We start from the raw sequence: 19,998 nt of genomic DNA on the forward strand, positions 1-19,998 counted from the left end.
GGTGGGCTTGCAGACACTCCTCCTAGCTGCTGAGGTTGCTCAGTTTGTTTCTGGCTTCCTTTGGATGAAGATGTAGAACTCTCAGCTCCTCCTGCACCATGCCTGCCTGGATGCTGCCATGTTCCTGCCTTGATGATAATGGACTGAACATCTGAACCCGTAAGCCAGCCCCAGTTAAATGTTGCCATTTATAAGAGTTGCCTTGGTCATGGTGTCTGTTCACAGCAGTCAAACCCTAACTAAGACAGCATCCAAGAGAGAAAAATGACAGGATCAGGGAGATTCACTAGATTCACTGGAAACGGCAGTGACGCCTGCTCACAGAGTTCCAGCCACATCAGACTCGAGCCAGATAGGTGTAGCCTGTGCTCAAATAAGGCAGGGAAGCCCACAGAGTAGCACGGAGAGGAGAGCCATTCATTCCAGCCTGATCTAAGTCAGGTAGGGAAAGGAGTACCTCAGGGAATATCAGGCTGAGCCCTTATCTCAGCGGGTAGGTGCCCCCCTTTTCTCTCCTGTAGAAGGAAGTGGTTTCCAGAGCCTGCCCCCAGAAAACCTTTCTCCTTGTGGGTGGGTGGGTTGGGTCTTCAAGTCGGACTTTCCCATTGTTGATGGCTACTCCTGATCTGAGGTTTGCATCCTACACTGGGGGTGAGGTCATATCTACACTGCAGCAGCCTGGCAGGGCTGCCCCTCCTCAGTAACGGTCGCCTGCTATTACACCCCCCCCCCCAGTGCCTTGTGACAACCCTGGCTGCCCGGAGCTGCTCAGCCAAGCAAGTTACCATGGAGACGAGCCCACGTAGGCATCCCCATCACTTTGCCAGCAACTTCTCAAGACTGCTTGGAAGCCCCGGGGTTCCAGTGCAGGTGATGAGCAGCGAGGAGAGGAACTAGGAATGAGAGAGGGGGCAGAGGTCATTGCAAATCTCTGCGTGTTGTATAAGTTTTGTTCTGATCCTGCTGTGAGGATTATCTGCTTGGCCGGGTGAGGAGCAGTAGGGGGTGTTCTGGACCCCAGGCTGTAGGTGCTATGAGATTCCTCATGCTTGGAGGAATTGGGGGTAAAGATGGTGCAGCTGGCTTTGAGCTTCTGACTGTGTATTGCCATGTTGGAGTTTAACTGTTACTGCGGCTTCATCCAGGGGTGGAAGAGGAGAGGCTAGGGGCTCTGGAGGGCTCCTCTTTCCTTAAAGGACCCGGGTCATCATCACTGGAGAATCTGCTACTGCAGGTGCAGGAAGCCGGAGGGTTTGATTTGTTGATTTCTTTTGCTCCTATGCCCCCTTCCCCTTCTGTTCCACCAGATGCTGCTGGTGCCCTTGGTCTTCACAGCCTTCAGAACTATACAGCAAATAATGTCTGCTGCATATGAATAATTTGTTATTGCGGCAGAATATGGACCAAAACCTGTGTGTCTCAGGTAAGGTTACGGTGTGGCACAGCACACAGTTGGGGTCATTACGTTTAAGGGAGCCCACAGTCCAGCATGGCACAGCCAGGAGACTGATGGTAACGCTTGTTGAAGCTGGGCTGCTCACAGACACCTTTTATTTTTAAAAGAGATTTAGTCTCGTTACTTTTAACTCTGTGTGTACATGTGTGTGTGTGTGCTCACATGCATGCGCATGTGTGTATGCCTGTTTGTGCGTGTGTGTGTGTGTGTGTGTGTGTGGTGTGTGTGTGTGGTGTGTGTGTGTGTGTGTGCGTGCGTGCGTGTGAGTGTGTCTGTGCATGTGTGTGTGTGAGCTTGGGCACCTGAGGAGGCCAGAGATGTCCTATCCCCCAGGAGCAGGAGTAACAGTGGTTGTAAGCTGCCTGACATGGGTTCTGGGAACTAAATTCTGGTCCTCTTTAAGAGCAGCCCACACTGTTTAACAGTGGAGTCATCTCTCCAGTTCCCCAGACATGTTTTATTGCTGGTGGCTGAGTTTGCATACACTTTAGAAGTTAGCCAGGAAGTGGGGTGGAGCTTGAGCTGGGGGTAGGAGGGGATGCCATCACGTCAGGAGTGTGTGGACACTAGGGAGGCAGGGTGACATGGCCTGACAGAAACCATGTAAGCCATGGCATGGAGTCAGTGAGCTAAAAGGCACACGGAAGCCAAAAGCCTGAGAATCACACTTCAGCGGAGATAGTTGCCTTCGGAGCAAGTGAACAGCATTTGCTGAGGCTGGAAATGGATCTTGTGGTACCGGGCCACAGACCCAGAGCCCTGAGCAAAGCCAGAGAAGCACGTTACCACTGAGCTGCATGCTTCACTTTGGTTTTCTATGTAGATGTTCTTCGTAAAGGAAAGAACCATATAAACTACTCAACCAGCCCATGTGGCTGCATGCCTGGGTTTCCCTGCTCTTCCTTGGGTATTAGTAAATTCTGCTTGCCCGACAGCCACCCCCCCCCCCCCCACTCTCCAGGAATCCCACTGCCAGTCCAGACTGTCTGGGCAGTCTGATTCCTTACACGCGCCTCTCTGATAGAGACAGTAGAGGCCTCTGCTCTCCCAGCAGGCAGCCGCTCTGCCACAGAGAGTAAGCAGGCTGTGTATCCAAACAGTGGATAGGAGCTCAAAAGCCAGCCAGTGTAGGCTTTGATTCCAGCTCAGCTTGGTAGGAGCTGTGTTCAAGGTCACACCCTTTGGCCTCCCAGCTCTTCCTCCTCCCCCAAAGCCTTGAGCTCTCCGGACTAAAAGTCTTTCCTCCCACCTCACCCTGACAACTCTCCGAGAACAATAAACTGAATTGTTTAAGTTTAATTTGTTTTAGACGTCTGATGTTTCATTTAAAAATACCTAATGAATAATTAACGTTTGATAAATAATAAAATTTAGCATCTATTAACTCGGGCTTAAATAATAAACAGTTTAATTGCTTAATTTGATGTCTTTTTTAAAATAATAAAACAGGAGGACATCCTCAGAGGCATTACAGCCTAGGTGCTCCTAGACAAGCCAAGATTTTCTTTTTTATGCTAATGAGAAGAGCTGGCAGGTGTCCTGTGGCAAGTGTCCCCTGTAGCAGAGGTCCCCTGTGGCAGATCTCCCTTGTGGCAAGTGTCCTTTGTGGCAGGTGTCCTTGTGGCAGGTGTCCTTTGTGGCAGGTGTCCTCTGTAGCAGGTGTCTGGTGTTGCACATGTCCCTTGTAGCAGGTGTCCCCTGTGGCAGGTGTCCTTTGTGTCAGGTCTCCCCAGTGGCAGGTGTCCCAAGTGGAGTGGGCACTATGGAGGCCTCACCAGTTCCCCTCTGAGCCCCAGGGGGGCTTTGGCTCATGGAAGGAAGGGTTGGTATGTTTAGCTCCACAGTGTCATCAAATCATAAGTCCTTGGGAGAGTTGGCTGCTGAGGGGCAACACTCACCTGGGCAGGGGAAGGAGAGGGCGGCCTAAAGAAGGAGGCTCTGGAGCTGGGGGATGGCTCAGCAGGTAGAGGGGCTTGGTGCCAACCCAAACTATGTGGGCTCAATCCCCAAAACTTACATGGTAGAAGAAGACAACACATTCCTGCTGGTTTTCCTTTGACTACCGTATACACATGCTTTATGGCATGTATACATACAGACAGACAGACAGACAGGCAGACAGATACACACAAAAAAGCACACAGAGACACACAGAGAGACACACAGGCATACATACACACAGACATACAAAGACACACACACACACACACACACACACACACAACTTTGAAAAATGGTACATATGTTTGCAATTCCAGAACTGGGAAGGAGGAAAGTAGCAGCTCTCCCTAAGGGCTCACTGGCCAGCCAACCTGATCTCATCAGTGAGCTCCAGGTTCAGAGAGAGACTCTGCCTCAAAATACAAGCTGAAGGAATTGAGGAAGACCCCTCACATTGGCCCTGGCCTACACACACATACACACACACACACACACACACACACACACACACACACACACACACACAAAGCGGAGGCTTCTGGAAGGACACAGGCCTCACCAAGAAACCTGCACTGGGCTCAGTCTGTCACTCGTATATGTCACCAACACACAATACATGTCTAGTTACCCCAGCAATTAATTACCAACAAGGATCCGGGGTGTGGCCCAGCCTCTGGAATTCTTGGCAGAGGCGTCCTAGGCCCCAGAAAAGTCACACCACGGTACCCAGTGACAGAGAATGGCCTCCTCAGTTTCTCCTGTCCATTGGGGCATAAGAATGCCCATTCACAGGATTTATCAGATCAAATCATACACTCAGGGAGGAGCCATCTGGAGTAGCCATGTCTTATGGGTCCCTTGGGAGCATCACCAAAGCCCTGTGTATGTAAGACAAATATGGCAACCTCCCCCGAATACTCTGGGTGCCCAGAGCCTTTTCTGCTCATTCTGTCCTGGAAGGTCTTGAAGATGTGGGGACCTAGAGATACAGACTGAACAGGAGCCTGTCCCAAACTTGGATGCTACCTAGCCAGGGAACACCCACAGTGCCCTGTCTGCCCTGGTCAGCAGACTGCAGACCCAGGATCTTCTATCTTTTGCCAAGTCCCTGGGCAGCCCGGTGGGTTCTGTGTGAACAAAAATCACCACGGGATGGCCCAGTACTCAGGGGGGCTAATAGCCTCTGGTTCTCCTACTTGTGGCTGCTCCATCCCTGGCTCATGGCCTGCTTGGAGAGCCATTGCAGGAGCTTCAGGACACAGAGCCACCAAGAGTGGACTCAGAGAAGCCAAGCTTCCCTGGGGTTGAGTACTGAAAACCCCTGGCCAGGGTGGGTGTTAGACAGCCCCACACCAAGCCCTTGAGCCAGTGGTTGTCTCTGGCTTGATGCTCTGAGGCCAGGGCCTGAGACTGCGCAGGCTGAAGGGTCTCGGGAGTTTTAAATGGAGAGAAGGAGCGTTTCCGATCTCGTTTTCCAGTATTTCAGCTGTGCCATAATCTATTTACCACACAATTTGTGTCACTTTGATAAGCGGCTGCTTCGAGACTACATTTATTAAAATCAAGAACCAGGACAGCTTTCAAGTCTCCCAAGAATTGTAATAAATGTCTGAAATTAGTCATTACGGTGTTTGCCGGGGTGCGTATCTACACTCCATCTAGGTGACAAATGGTCACATCTCACACCGTTCTTTTTGGGTGATGATGGCAAAGTCTTCACTTTGACACCTCCAGGGTGGGGGATGGGAGACCAGGACGGGGCAGGACTGCTGAGCCCCTGGGCCTCTGCTCAGCCCCGTGAAATGCCTCTTTAGCTTAAGCTCCGTCACAGAGGAGCGCAGTGGACCAGCAAGCCCTTCCCTTCCTCTTTTCTCCTGCCCAACCTGATCCATTTCTCATTTCACCCCTGAAGCCAGAGCTGCCTGTCTGCCGCCTCATTCAGCCTCGCGCCATCCGCGCCATCCGAGGACATTGTGATTTTGCAGCTGGTTCCGGATTCCCTTTGGACGGGGGAGGGGCAGTTCTGCAGAAAAGCAGTCTTGCTCTGGGTTACCTCAAGAGCTCAGGCTCAGCTGGGTTTTGCTCCGAGGGAGGAGGAAGTGGGGTGGTACCAGAGGCATGACTTGGAATGGGACTCCTGGCCATCTGCCTTGGTGATGCTGTGGGACTCAGGGTCCTAAGATGACATCCTGGAATATAATGATTAGAGAGTAACAACAGACCAAGAAATGGAAAGAGTGGGGCTCCAGAGTGTCCACAGTCTGGTTGCAGGCAGAGGAGGTGGGTGCTCCAGGGCTGGGCAGCTTTTCAGGCGTCCTCAGATCTGGGTGGCCTTTCCTCTGTGCCTTTGGGACTTTGTAGGTGGTGTCTGATGAAGGCCTATTGGACAAGCTCAGTGTCTTCATCACGGAGGAGAAACTGAGACGTCAGGGAGAAGTGGAACAAAACCCAGCGTGCACCTCCACAGAGGACACCATGCTAGCCAACCCTGGTGGCAGGTGGAGGTGTGCACGTGAGAGTCAAAGACAGGCAAATACATAAATGAGAATCAAAGAGAGAGAGAGAGAGGCAGATGGGGGAGGGGAGACAGTGAGAGACAGAGACTGAGAGAAATCAGGAGAGACGAGGGGGTGGGGAGGATCACATGAATGGAACTAGCCACTCACCTCTTTAACAGATGTACCGGCTGGTTCTGTGTCAACTTGACACAAGCTGGAGTTGTCACAGAGAAAGGAGCCTCCCTTGAGGAAATGCCTCCATGAGTCCAGCTGTAAGGCGTTGTCTCAATTAGTGATCAAGGGGGGAGGGGAGGTACGGTGGGTGGTGCCATCCCTGGTCTGGTGGTCTAGGGTTCTATAACAAAGCACGCTGAGCAATCCAGGGAAACAAACTCGTAAGCAGAACCTGCCATGGACTCTGCATTAGCTCCAGCCCTGCTTGAGTTCCTGTCCTGATTTCCTCCAGGGATAGACTATAATGTAAACCAATTTCCCTTTCCTCCCCAACTTGCTTTTTGGTCATGGTGTTTCATTTCGGTAGTAGAAACCCTGACTAAGACACCAGATCATAAATTCTTTCCCTAAAATGTGTGCTTTCATATATGTAAAAGGAAAACCAAGAAGACATGTGTGTGACATGCATACACACACACATTCACACACGCACATTCACACATGCACGGGTTGGGGCAGGGGACTAACTCAGCCTTGGGTTGTTTTGTTTTGAGGCAGCTCACTGGCCTGCAGCTCGCTGAGTAGGCTATACTAGCCAGTGAGCCTCAGGAACAGTCCTATCTCCTTCTTCCTTGCCAAGGATGCCTCATGAACACGTTACTCTATCCAGCCTTTCACATGAGTTCTGGGGACTGAAGTCAGAGCCCCAGTATTACTGAGTGGCCCAGTCCCAAGAAAGCTTTTTAAGGAAAATGCACCCCCTCATTGCCTGATATGTAAATATGGTGAAAAACAAGACCAATAAGGAAAGAGCAGCCACAGCTAGTGAAGGAGGAGGGGGAAAGCTCGGAGCCCATCAAATGTTGCTAAAAGTTCACATGGAGTCTGCCCTGCTGTCTCCCTGAGACTGGGGAGATGTTGGTGTTTCCAGTTGCTGCTTAGGCCTTGCTACAACCTGGGTATTTCCTCCATTTTGAGAAAGTTTGTTTCTTTTGTAGCAGCTGCTGCATAGTTATGAGCTACAGTTATCATGGGGCTTGAGCATGTCAGGCTATCTAAAAGGGTCAGTGAGGGTCTAGAGACCAGGCAGAAACTAGGAACAGTTTATCTGCACAGTGAGCATTCCAAGTCTCAGACCGGGAGAGAAGAGCTCTGTAGACTGGGGCCCACCAGGAAGAAGCAGAAGGGAGTCCTGGAGGTGGAGAGCCAGAGATGGCTCCTTTCTGGAAGCACCAGGGTGGGATGAGACATCAAGAGAAGAGGGGGTTGCTGGGAGCAAATTACCTGACATAGTCAAACTTGTACTGTAGGAGCTGGGCTTGTGCTCCTGGGACTGATGTGGACAGGTAGCTGGAGCTCACAGTAGGGCTGCAGGGTAGGGTTCCAGGGCAGAGGTGTGGCCTCTTGCCTCATCTTCACTAAGGAGATACTGAGGATTTCAACAGGGCCATTGTGTGATCAGATCTGGAAAATGTCATCTTGGTTGAATGGATCAGAAGAGGGCTGGGGTGTAGTTTGGAGGTAGGTATCTTGCTAGAGTGTCCCAGACTGTGGTTTAGTCTACAGTAGCACAAAAGGAGAAAGAGGGAAAGGTGGAAGAGGAGGAGGAGGAGGAGGGAAAAGGGTTAGGAAGCCAAGTCTGTCCATTCGAGGGGTGAACTCAGAGAGTGGAAGAAAGGACAAGGAGATCTGGGGAAGTGAAATCAAAGGTTTGTTTAGTTTGTGGCTCTGAAGAGTCAAGGGCTCTGCTCTGCTCTGTGAACCCCAGGGGCATTACAGGGAAGCCCGGAGGGAGAGAAGAAGGGAGGGAGAGAGGGAGGGAGAGAGGGAGGAAGGGAGAGAGAGAAGGAGAGAGAAAGGGAGAAAGCAGCCACAGTTCAGGACAGAAGCTAGAGCTTCAACGAGGCTGAAGTGCTCAGGACCCTCCTTGCCCTCTTTGCTTCACCCTTTCTCCTCAGGCCTGTGGATGGATTAATACCAGGATCTGACACCCAGTCCAATCCTCTACTCCTCTGCCACACCCTGGTGTGGAAGTCAAAATTCTCCACAGGGGTTCCTGCCTTGCACCAAGAAGTCGGTTTGAGGCAGGCTGTGTTTCTGGGTCACCCAGGCTGTGAGCAATTGTTTTATTTTCCCCTTGGCATTGTAGCTGTTGGGACCACTGACTTCTGTGCAGAAAGGACACTTGGCAGCCTTTTGGGGGATAAGGTTTGTCCATTGCTCATTCTCATAGTAAGTCTCATTAGCATACCTTCTGGTTCTGATTTTCTTTGGAGCCTCCTTTCTCCCTCTGGGTTCTTTCTTTCCCTCCCCGCCCCCCTCTCTGTGTGTGTGTATGTGTGTGTGTGTTTGTGTATAGGGTGTATGTGTTGTGGAGAGCAGAGATCCTTGTAGGGAATCTTCCTCTATCACCCTCCACCTTATTTTTAAAACATTTTGATTTATTTTTAATGTAATGTGTGTATTTATTTGTGTGTGTGCGGTGTATATATATGTGTGCATACCTGTGTGTGTATGTGTGAACACACACATGTATGTGCATGTGTGTATAATGTGTGTGCATGTGCGCACATGTGTGTACATGTATGTGTGTATGTATTTGTTTCACATGGAGAAATCAGAGGACAACTTGCAGGCTCAGTTCTTGATTTCCATCTTGCTGAAGTAGGTTCTTTTTTTCTGCTGTGACCTCTGCCTCTGCCTCCCACCTGGCTGCAGAAATGAGGGTATTCACTAACACATCTGGCCTTTTTCACGGGCTCTAAAGTTATCAGGCTTGAGCCGTCTCCCTGGCTCTCCCCCATCTCTCACTGCGTCTAGACCTTGCGGATTTAGGTAGACTAGCTGTCCCACCAAGCCTGGGAGATCCTCCTGTCTCCACTCACCCTGCACTGCTGGACCGTTTTCCTGTGGGTGTTGGGCAGTAGCCTCATCTTGGCTGACAAAGGCTTGGCAATAAGCCATTTTCTCATCCTAGGCCATTTCTCTTCCTTCCTCGGTTATTCCTCTCTCCCCTGCTCCTGCTCCTGGCCTCAGCCATCTCTCGGGCCTTCTGCCCAGCATTTAGATATTCAGATCAGATCCCGCTTTGCATGAATTTTGACCTTGGGCAGGCCATCACGCAGGATGGATGCATCCTGGCTGCATTTAATCACCGGGAGCAGCGAAAGCCTTGAGAAACCACAGAGGCCCAATTCCCTGCACCCGGCCTCGGCATGGTAATGAACTTCTGAAAAATAGTTAATCAATAAATTGAACAAGTAGACCCAGCAGCTAACCCCTTTTGTGAGGTTCGTAATTATAATTGCAGATATACATTGGGAGAGGGTAGGGAGTGATCCCTGGGAGGCCGGGGTGGGAAAGGCTTATCATTAACCTCTGGTTTCTTGAGTGACCTTGTGCTTGACAGTGTGGGGCTTGGGGTGGAGGAGGGGACAGGACGGAAGAGCTGCTCCATCAGCTGGCTCTTCTTATTTCTTAAAAGGTTAAGTGATTGATTAACTAATTACTTTGTGTATGTGCATGTGCAAGTCAGAAGGCAACTTGGGGGAGTTGGTTCTCTCCTTGGACTGGGAGGGGCCTGGAGGTGAAGGTTAGGTTGTCAAGCTAGGTTGCAAGCATCTTTACCCACTGGGCAATCTTGCCTGCATCCCTACCTGCCTCTTTCTGCCCATGTGCAGGTTTCCTTTGGAACCTCCAGGGATGGACTGAGACTATTGGCTAACGGCTAGTAGATGCCTCAGCAGACAGGGTCCTGCCTTATGTGTGGCTCAAAGCCCCCTGGGCTATGCCCATGTCTGCTGGCTCCACCCATTCCATCCTGGCTCCACCCATTCCATCCAGGCTCCACCCATTCCATTTAAGCTTCACCCATTCCATCCAGGCTCCACCCATACCTTTCTGCTGAAGATTCCCTTCCATCCATAGAAACTTCTGCCTCTGGCCCTTGGTGCCTGTCTCTGCTGGTCCTGCTCCTTGGTATCTTATAGACGACCCCACAGCTCCATCATGCCTAGCTGTGATCTGTACCCTGGGGCAAACAGTAGTTCATTTTGCCTGACTAACCGCCATGTTCCCAGGGGTATCTTAAAAGAAAGATGGGTGTGAGAGATGGTGGTCTCTACACCTCTTCCTCTGGGGGCTCAGCACCCAGGTCTGCCATTCAAGAAAAGAGTATTCTTTCAGAATGTTCCAATGGCCCAGCAACCATCCAGGAAACCCCTGCATGGGGAGAGGTAAAGTCTGACCCTCCTTGATGCCCTTTGGGAAGGCAGTAATTTCATTGTAAAGAACACACATATACAGGGCCAAGAACACTGCTCAGTAGGTGAGCACGTGCCTAGCACACTCAGGTCCTGGGCTCAGAGCCATAAGAAAACAGAGACAAAAATCTATAATGGAAAAGCACCGTGGGAGTCGGACGCAGTTTGCATCCATTCCTCCTTAATCCCAGCCTTTTGCAATCTGTGGCCACAGAGGATCACGTGCTCAAGACCAGCCTGGGCTACTGTGATATCTTCAAACAAGAGTGGCAAAATTGTTTAAGAACTATTTAGTAAGTGCAGATAAACTAAAATTTAGACGAGAAAGAAGAATACTCAGGTACACGCAGGCATCCTAAAGTCTCTCGCTCAGGAAAGAGGTTAGCACTGGGGTGTTCTGGCTCTGCTCCGATTGTCTCCCGCTTCCCTGCATCTAGCTTTATAATCTCTGGAGATGGCACATGTACATGTGAGTGTGTATATCTGTGCATGCTGGAGAATGTGTATATGTGCATATGTATGTATGTTTGCATATGTGTGCATGTATATTATGTATGCATATGTGTGTATTTATGCATGTGTGTGTAGGCATGTATGCATAAGAATGTGTTGTATATGTGTGTGCATGCCTCTATGTGTGTGTGTGTGTGTGTGTGTGTGTGTGTGTGTGTGTGTGTGTGGTGTCTGTTGAGCACTGACTGCTGCAAGAAGTCAGATGCCGCAGGGCTGAGAGGTATAGCCAGCTGCCCATCTTGGAGCTGGAATTTTCCACAGCAGTAAATTTCTCCGAGAGGGGGCGGGCACAGAGGGAGGGAGCTCAGGATATTTACAGCTCTGTCTTTAATGCAGACTTCCCTGCAAGGTCACAGGAATGAGGGATGGTCACACATGTTTGAGAGCACACGGGAGCCTGCAGGCAGCACACCTGCATGGGACAAAACAGGAGCAATTTCTTGCAGCTCTGCTTCCCTCCTTCCCTCCCTTCATCCCTCCCTTCCTTCTTCCCTCCCTCCCTTCTTCCCTCCCTCCCTTCTTCCCTCCCTCCCTCCCTTCCTTCCTTCTTTTGCTCCATTCCTCCCTCTCTTCCTCCTTCCTTCCCTTCCCCCATCTCATCTCTTTCCCTTCTCCTTCCTCCCCTTCTCCTTCCCCCCCTTCTCCTTCCTCTCCTCTCTGATACTGGGTCACATTGTTTTCTTCTTTTGTTTCCTGTTTCTTCTCCTTAACTGCCCTGTGAACAGTTTCTTCGATGTGAGGGGCAATTTCTTCCTTCTTACCTTCACTGACTCCAGACAGATGCGAAAGGAACAGTCTTGAAAAATGCTCCCTGGGAAAAAAAAAAAAAGCCCTCGCCGAGCTGAAATTAAATATTGTAATGATATCAAACAGTAGGCAGCCCCACTGACAGCCCTGACAGATGTTTGTGCTTGAGAACAGCATTTACCATGTCACGCTATAAGGGCATGTGCTTGAATTAAAATAATTATGGCAGATCACACAACAAAGATTCTCCAGAGCCAGTCATCCCTCACAAACACTGCAATGGAAGCTTCTGGAAGTGGAAGGACCCCGGCCACAGGAGAGGGCCATGGGGTGCTGCTTTGTCAACTGATGAGTGAGTTTATGCTCAAGAGAGGGGAGAGAGACAGAGAGAGACAGAGAGAGACAGAGAGAGTCTAAAGTCAGCTTTCTCATCCCTGTACCACTTTGGAATTCTGAACCAGAAGTCACCATCCTGAGTCACCTTGGTGTCCACCAATTGTCAAGGTCCCTCAGGCAGACATGGTCCTTTGAGACACAGCAGCATACTCAGACAGTTTCTCACCATGGCTATGGCCAACGGAAGTGTCACTGGATAGCTGTCCTGGAACTCACCATGTAGACCAGGCTGGCTTCAAATGTCTCCTGAGTGCCAAGGGGCAGAATTAAGGGCACTTCAGATGTAGGAAGACACTAACTGAGGAAGGACCATCGTTCCAGACGGCTCCATGAGGTGGCATGAGTGATTTACGTGCATCATAAAGGATATTAAAAAAAAGGAACCAGGGAAATATTAAGAGGAGAATCCTAACCTGGCTTCTGAAGGTAGAAACCGCGCCAGCCCTACCAGGTAGTGATCTAAGAAAGAGAATTATTTGGCATCTCATTGGTCGGCGTGGGAGGAAGCTCGAACTGAGAAGCAGCCTGTGGTTGGAGACGGGTAAGAGCCCGGTGAACCACGTTACTCACACATTACTCCTGTGACAGCAGGGTCAGCAGCCTAAAGCCATGTGCCGTAGTCACAGCCAAGGACGGGGGCGGCTCAAGAAGCATGAATTTCTCTCGTGGTTCTGAGAGACCAGAAGTCTGAGATCTGCTGTCCCGGGGCTGGGACCTCCTGAGACCTGTCTCTACCTCTCTTGGCTCTAGGGTGTGCTGGCATCTTGGTGCCATTTGACATATTAATGTGTAACCCTGACCCCTGCCTTCATCTCTGCCTGGTTCCTCCCTCTGTGTGTCTCTGTATACAGGTCTCTCTCTCTCTCTCTCTCTCTCTCTCTCTCTCTCTCATGTTCATGAGTGCACATGTTTGCCTTGGGGTCAGAAGTCAGTGCTGGGTTTCTTCCTCACATGCTGTCAGCCTTAATTTTGGGGACAGGATCTCCCACTGAACTTGGAGTTCCCCAATTCAGTTAGACTGGAGAGGAGATGGCAAACCCCAGTGATCCACCTGTCTCCCCTCCTGCCTCATGCAGGGGGAAATTACCATGCCTGGCTGTTTCTGTGGGTGCTGGGATTGAACCCAGATCTTCATGCCTGCATGCAGCAAGCTTTTTACCCACTGCCCATCTCCCCAGCTCCAGTTTTCCCTTTGTGTACGGACTTGTGTTACAGTGGGTTGGGGCTACCTTATGACCTGCTTTATTTAACTTGACCCTATTTCCTTACTGTGCTGATTAGTTTTTATGTCACCCCGACATACACTAGAGTCATTTGGGATAAAGAAACCCCAGTTCGGAAAATGTCCCCACCAGACTGGCCTGTGGCCGATCCCGTTGGACATTTTCTTGCTTGACGGTTGGTGGGGAGTTGAAGGTGGCTCACCGTGGACAGTGCAGCTCCCAACCTGGTGATCCTGATCCTCTAAGAAAGCAGGCTGAGCGAGCCATGAGGAGCAAGCCAGTAAGCAGCACCCCTCCATGCCTCTGCATCAGCTCCTGCCTCTGAGTCAAATCTTAAGCTCCTACAATGATTTTTCTAAGTATAAGATGAAATTAACGGCTTCCTGTTGTGGTAAATATTTAAAAAGACAGCGCCCGGTTCCCATGCGTTCTGCTCCTTGAAGACCGTCCCACACTCCCTCTAATTTGAGCAGGCTGCAGGCCGCCATGCTGCTCCCTGGTGTTAGTTCCAGCACTAGCAGGTCCTATAGAACTTACATTAATTCATCTCATCGGTGGCCTCCCCCCTCCCCTCCCCCCGTGTCTCTCCCGGCAGAGGGCCAGCCAGGAACTACCCACACTCTAACCAGCCCGACAAATCCAAAACTCCAGAAACTTGTAATTTAACAATGGCTTTATCTCAGATTTTCTCAGTGAATTTCGCTTTGCATAAAATGTCTACACCATAAACTCAGAGTAGAATGATGAGATACAGAAAAGGTCATTTTCCATCCTCCCTTCCCAGCCTAGCTCTTGCTCCTTCCTCCTTCTAAGACTTTTCCCGCCTACCCTTTCTTCTCAGCCAATGATCGTTGTCGCTTTATCCTGGACCTGCCTTTGTGCATAATGACATCATCTTCCGTTTCCTCCCAACTGGCTTTTGCTCAGGATGCTGAATCACAGCCATAGAATCCTAGCTGAGGGCATGAGTTTGTGGTATAACACTTGCCCAGCATTTGTGAGACTCTGGGTTCATCAGCCAGCACCACAACCATATATCCAAACCAGGTCACAGCACGAAGCACCAGAGTTTGGTACATGTGAGTTTTAGACAGCCACAATTTAACTGGTGACAGAGAGTGACAGAAAACCTGTAGTTACTTTTTCTAGGTACAAAAACGACTCTAGCTCTGGGCGGTGGTGGTGCACGCCTTTGATCCCAGCACTCAGGAGGCAGAGGCAGGCAGATCTCCGTGTGTTTGGTGCCAGCCTGGTGTACAGAGTGAATTCCTGGACAGCCAGGGCAACACAGAGAAATCCTGTCTCAAGCAAACACACAAACAAAACAGAACAAAAAGGACAACTGTAGGACTGATGAGACGGCTCAGAAGGGCCAGGGGCTTGCCACCAAGTCCAACAGCCCGTGTTGGCTCATCAGAACCCACGTGGTAGCAGGAGAGAACTCGATTATGCAAGCTGTCCTCTGCTCTCCACGTGTGCGCCCCTCCCCCATGTAATAAAAAAAAATACAATAAAAACCACGTTATTATGCTTTGAATGTGAACTCTAAGGGGCTGCTTCCCAGCGGGCTGTACTACTTTAGGAGACTCTGCAGTCTTGGGGAGCCTAATTGACTTGATGGAAGATCTCTCTGTGTTTGTCTGTCTCTTTCTCCCTGTCTATCTTTGTCTCTCCATCTTTCTCTGTCTCTGACTTTCTGTCTCTGTGTCTCTGTCTCTCTCTGTCTCTGTGTGTGTGTGTCTCTCTCTTCCTCTGTGTGTGTATGTGTGTGTGTTTGTGTGTGTGTGTGTGTGTATGTGTAGAGGTCAGAGGCCAACCTCAAATGTCTTCTTCAAAGGTCACCCACCTCTGTTTTGAGACTAGCCTGGAGCCTCAGGGATTCATCCATCTCCTCCCCAGTGCTGGGATTATATAATATAAACCTGCACTTCCACCTCCGGCTTCTTTCCACCTGTGCTGAGAACCAAGCTCGGGTTCCCTTCAAGCTCAGCCAGTGCTGGTTCTTCAGACCCCATCTTTTTCTGAATACCTTCCTTCTTCTCTCTCTCTTCCTCTGGGGCTCACTTGGTGGTTAATATTGTCCCCGAAGGTCCTAATGCTCTTCTCTCTCTCTGGTTTTTGTTTCATTGTTTCAATAACTCAAATCTTTAATTTTTGGCTACTTGTCTATCTGCCCACGCCACCCAGGCAGTGTTCTAGCGCCCGTTCTACTTCAGATGCTGTCCTTTAAATCCCTAGCGGCTTCTCTTTTCCCTCTTCTGCTTGCCTTCTGTCTGCCTGCTTGCTTGCCTTCCCAGGAATCTAATACCCAGTTGCAGCCGGTTGATCTCAGACCCTTTTCTCTGACTAGGGAGCCTGCTCTCTGCTCACTTGCCTTCTTACTGGATGCCACACATTGAAACTGTATGTTTTAGTGTTACATTTTGTTATGTCCTCTTAAAAATCTTGAACTATGCTCTGACACATAGCTAAATTACTTGGAATTTATTTGATGCTTTAGAAGTAACTATCTTCCTGGTGCTGGAACACCCTTCCCCCGAGCTTGTCCATGCTAAATATGGATTCTGTCACTGAGCACATGCCCAAGCCTGAGGAGTCATTGTAAAAAAATATTTATTTATTTAATATATATGAGTACACTGTTACTCTCTTCAGACACACCAGAAAAGGGCATCAGATCCCATTACAGATGGTTGTGAGCCACCACGTGGTTGCTGGAAATTGAACTCAGAACCTCTGGAAGAGCAGTTGGTGCTTCTAGCCACTGAGCTTTCTCTCCAGCCCTGAGGAGTCATTTTTAAAGCTGTATTAATATAGACTCTCAGCAGCATTTGTGGTAGAACTAGTGTGGTCCCTCCCAGTCTTGGCGAGGAACGGCTTTATTTCAGATTACAAGCTACAATCTACCATCAAAGATTCCAAGCCGGGAGCCGGGAGGAAGGGCCTGAGACACAAACCATGGAGAAGTGTAGATTTCTTTCCTTGGCTTTCCTGGCTCCTTTTCTTATCCTTCCTGACACCACTCACAGTGAGTCAGACTCCTACATCAGTTAGCAATCAAGAAAATGCCCCACACTGAAGTCATGCCTCAGCGGTTAAGAGCACTAACGGCTCTTCCAGAGGTCCTGAGTTCAAATCCCAGCACCCACATGGTGGCTCACAACCATCTGTAATGGGATCTGATGCCCTCTTCTGGTGCGTCTGAAGACAGCTACAGAGGACTCATATATATAAAATAAATAATATTTAAAAAGGAAAGAGTTGAAACTTCTCCAGTCTCTAGTGAAAGCTATGGCAGCTTGATGCAGCCCCCCCCCCCAGCCCTCAAGCTCTCCCTGAAGATGATCCCCTCTTGCCCTTTGCATATCTTTGGCCCTTAGGACCCTCTGTCAGGGCCACTGAAGACTCCCAAGGACATCAGCTTGTCTCCCCCAACAGCAATGCCAGCACTCCACTGTAGATATCTAAAGAGTATGGCGCTCCATCCCCTGGCGCCTCACCCCGTGCCTGAGGGGCAAGCAGCAAGGGTTTAGTCAGTCAGTTCCCTGAATAAAGAAGATTTACTCTTCCCAATGTGTGTGGGGGGGCACCATCCCATCCATGGAGTGCCTGGACTGAACAAGCCAGAGGTTGCCATCTGTGTGTCCTTGAGCTGGGACATCTATCATCTTTTGCCATCTGCTACCCTGGCCCTTTGGGTTCAGGTACTTACTCAGAAGCTCCATGTCCTTATACATACCTGCTCCTGCTCCTGCTCTTGTATCTGTTCCTGCACCTGATCCTGCACCAGCTCCTGCACCTACACCTGCTCCTGCACCTGATCCTGCACCAGCTCCTGAACCTACACCTGCTCCTGCACCTGATCCTGCACCAGTTCCTGCACCTACACCTGCACCTGCTCCTGCACCCGCTCCTGATCTTGTACCTGCTCCTGCACCTGCTCCTGTACCTGCACCTGCACCTGCACCTGCACCTGCTCCTGCACCAGCTCCTGCTCCTGCACCAGCTCCTGCACCTACACCTGTTCCTGCACCTGCTCCTGCACCTGATCTTGTACCTGCTCCTGCACCTGCTCCTGCTCCTGCACCTGCACCTGCACCTGCACCAGCTCCTGAACCTACACCTGCTCCTGCACCTGATCCTGCACCAGTTCCTGCACCTACACCTGCACCTGCTCCTGCACCTGCTCCTGATCTTGTACCTGCTCCTGCACCTGCACCTGCTCCTGCACCAGCTCCTGCTCCTGCACCAGCTCCTGCACCTACACCTGTTCCTGCACCTGCACCTGATCTTGTACCTGCTCCTGCACCTGCTCCTGCACCTGCACCTGCTCCTGCACCAGCTCCTGAACCTACACCTGCTCCTGCACCTGATCCTGCACCAGTTCCTGCACCTACACCTGCACCTGCTCCTGCACCTGCTCCTGATCTTGTACCTGCTCCTGCACCTGCTCCTGCACCTGCACCTGCACCTGCACCTGTACCTGCTCCTGCACCAGCTCCTGCACCTACACCTGTTCCTGCACCTGCTCCTGCACCTGATCTTGTACCTGCTCCTGCACCTGCAACTATTCCTATTCCTGCACCTGATTCTGTACCTGCACCTGAATCCATGTCTGCTTCCATACCCATACCTGCATCTCTGTCCTATTGGTTCAGTTTCTTGGGTGGGGATCCCCATTATGTACATCCATTGGGGATGGTTTGGTCCTGGAGAAACATCTGTGATGCTAGAAAGACCTCTGCCTGTGCCCCTCCCCACACTTTGTCCCTTCATATGCCAAAGGCAAAACTGAAGTGATGGACCCTGGGACTCAGGATTATGGACACTTATAACTAATGCCAAACAAACAAGATAAAAATCTGTGTAATTATCCTTCAGTCATTTCCTCGCATCCATAATTGACCTGTGCATTCTTTAATCTTTAATGCTCTTGAAATTCAGCCCCAGGGAGCCATCCTGTTATTGATGTTTGTCATGGCTGGGGTTCTAGAGGCAGTGGGCTTTGGTGACGATGTCATCAAAGAAATAGGTTGTTTATGAAGACATGGCTTTCACGTGTCTGGCTTTCACGTGTCTGCAAGGGCGGGTGCTCTGAAGGGGCTGGAACTGCCTGCATTTCGAGGGGGCGGGATGACAGTGGTGATGACTGGCCATAGTGATGGTGTTGACGACTGTGGTAGTGGTGGTAGAGATGTGATGATAATGGTGACGGTGGTGATGATGGTATTGATGGTGGTGATTCAGGTGATGGTGGGTATGATGGTGATGGTGGTGATGATGGTTATGGTGGTGGTAACGAACCGTAGGGATTTACCTGACTCTTCCTCCACAATACTAGGATGATGGTAATAGTAGCAGATGGTTATGGTGGTGGTCATGATGATTGTGGTGATGATGGCGATGATGGTGATGATGGTGATGGTGTTGATCATGATGGAGGTGATGATGTGGTGATGGTGATGGCGGTGGTGAAGATGATAATGATGGTGGTTATGGTGGTGGTGGTGATGGTGGTGGTGATGATGGTGATGGTGATGGTTATGTGTGGGGCGCCGCCCACACATTCCCACGCTTTCGTCATTACAAGATGGCGCTGATATCCGGCTGTGGGGCACCGCCCACACATTCCCACGCATTCGCCATTACAAGATGGCGCTGATATCCGGCTGGAGTTAGCAGTAAACAAGCCATGTGCGCACACGCTGGGTAACTTTTCCGCCTCATGAGTTCCGCCTCTTCCATGGCGTCATAGGGCCTGCTGAGTTTCAACCAATCAGGGGGCTCCGCGTCCAAGGCAAGGACTGATCCCTTTATAGGGGACGGGCTGGATAGCTCCTCTCTCTCTTCCTCTCTTTCTCTCTCTTCTTCCTCCCTTCCCTTCTTCTTCCTCTCTCTTCCTCTCTCGTTGGTTTCGGCCGTCTCGTGGAGCTTGTTCGTCGTGTTCGTCTTTTGGTTTTCTCCGCCTTCTTTGTCTTTTCGTCACGTGAAGCAAGTACTGGTTTTCCAGAGCAATAAAGTTTACCGCAGAAGGATTCTATTTCGTGTGCCGCGTCGTTCTTGCAGGCGAGACGGTTGCGCGGGACAGTTATGATGGTGGTGATGATGTGGTGATGGTGATGGCGGTGGTGAAGATGATGATGATGATGGTTATGGTGGTGGTCATGATGGTGGTGGTGATGATGGTGATGGTGATGGTTATGATGGTGGTGATGATGTGGTGATGGTGGTGGTGATGGTGCAGTGATAATGATGGTGGTTATGGTGGTGATGGTTATGATGGTGGTGATGATGGTGATGGTTATGATGGTGGTGATGATGTGGTGATGGTGGTGGTGATGGTGCAGTGATGACGATGATGGTTATGGTGGTGGTCATGATGGTGGTGATGATGGTGATGGTGACGGTTATGATGGTGATGGTGATGGTTATGATGGTGGTGATGATGTGGTGATGGTGGTGGTGATGGTGCAGTGATGATGATGGTGGTTATGGTGGTGGTGGTGATGGTGGTGGTGATGATGGTGATGGTGATGGTTATGATGGTGGTGATGATGTGGTGATGGTGGTGGTGATGGTGCAGTGATGATGATGATGGTTATGGTGGTGGTCATGATGGTGGTGATGATGATGATGATGGTGATGGTGGTGATGATGATGATGATGGTGGTTATGGTGGTGGTCATGATGGTGGTGATGATGATGATGATGGTGGTTATGGTGGTGGTCATGATGATGGTAGTGATGGTGATATTAAAGCTGGTGACAGGAATAAGAATTATGGATTT

The sequence above is a fragment of the Micromys minutus genome (genome assembly GCF_963924665.1).
Source record: "Micromys minutus genome assembly, chromosome: 10".
NCBI classification, from domain to species: domain Eukaryota; kingdom Metazoa; phylum Chordata; class Mammalia; order Rodentia; family Muridae; genus Micromys; species Micromys minutus.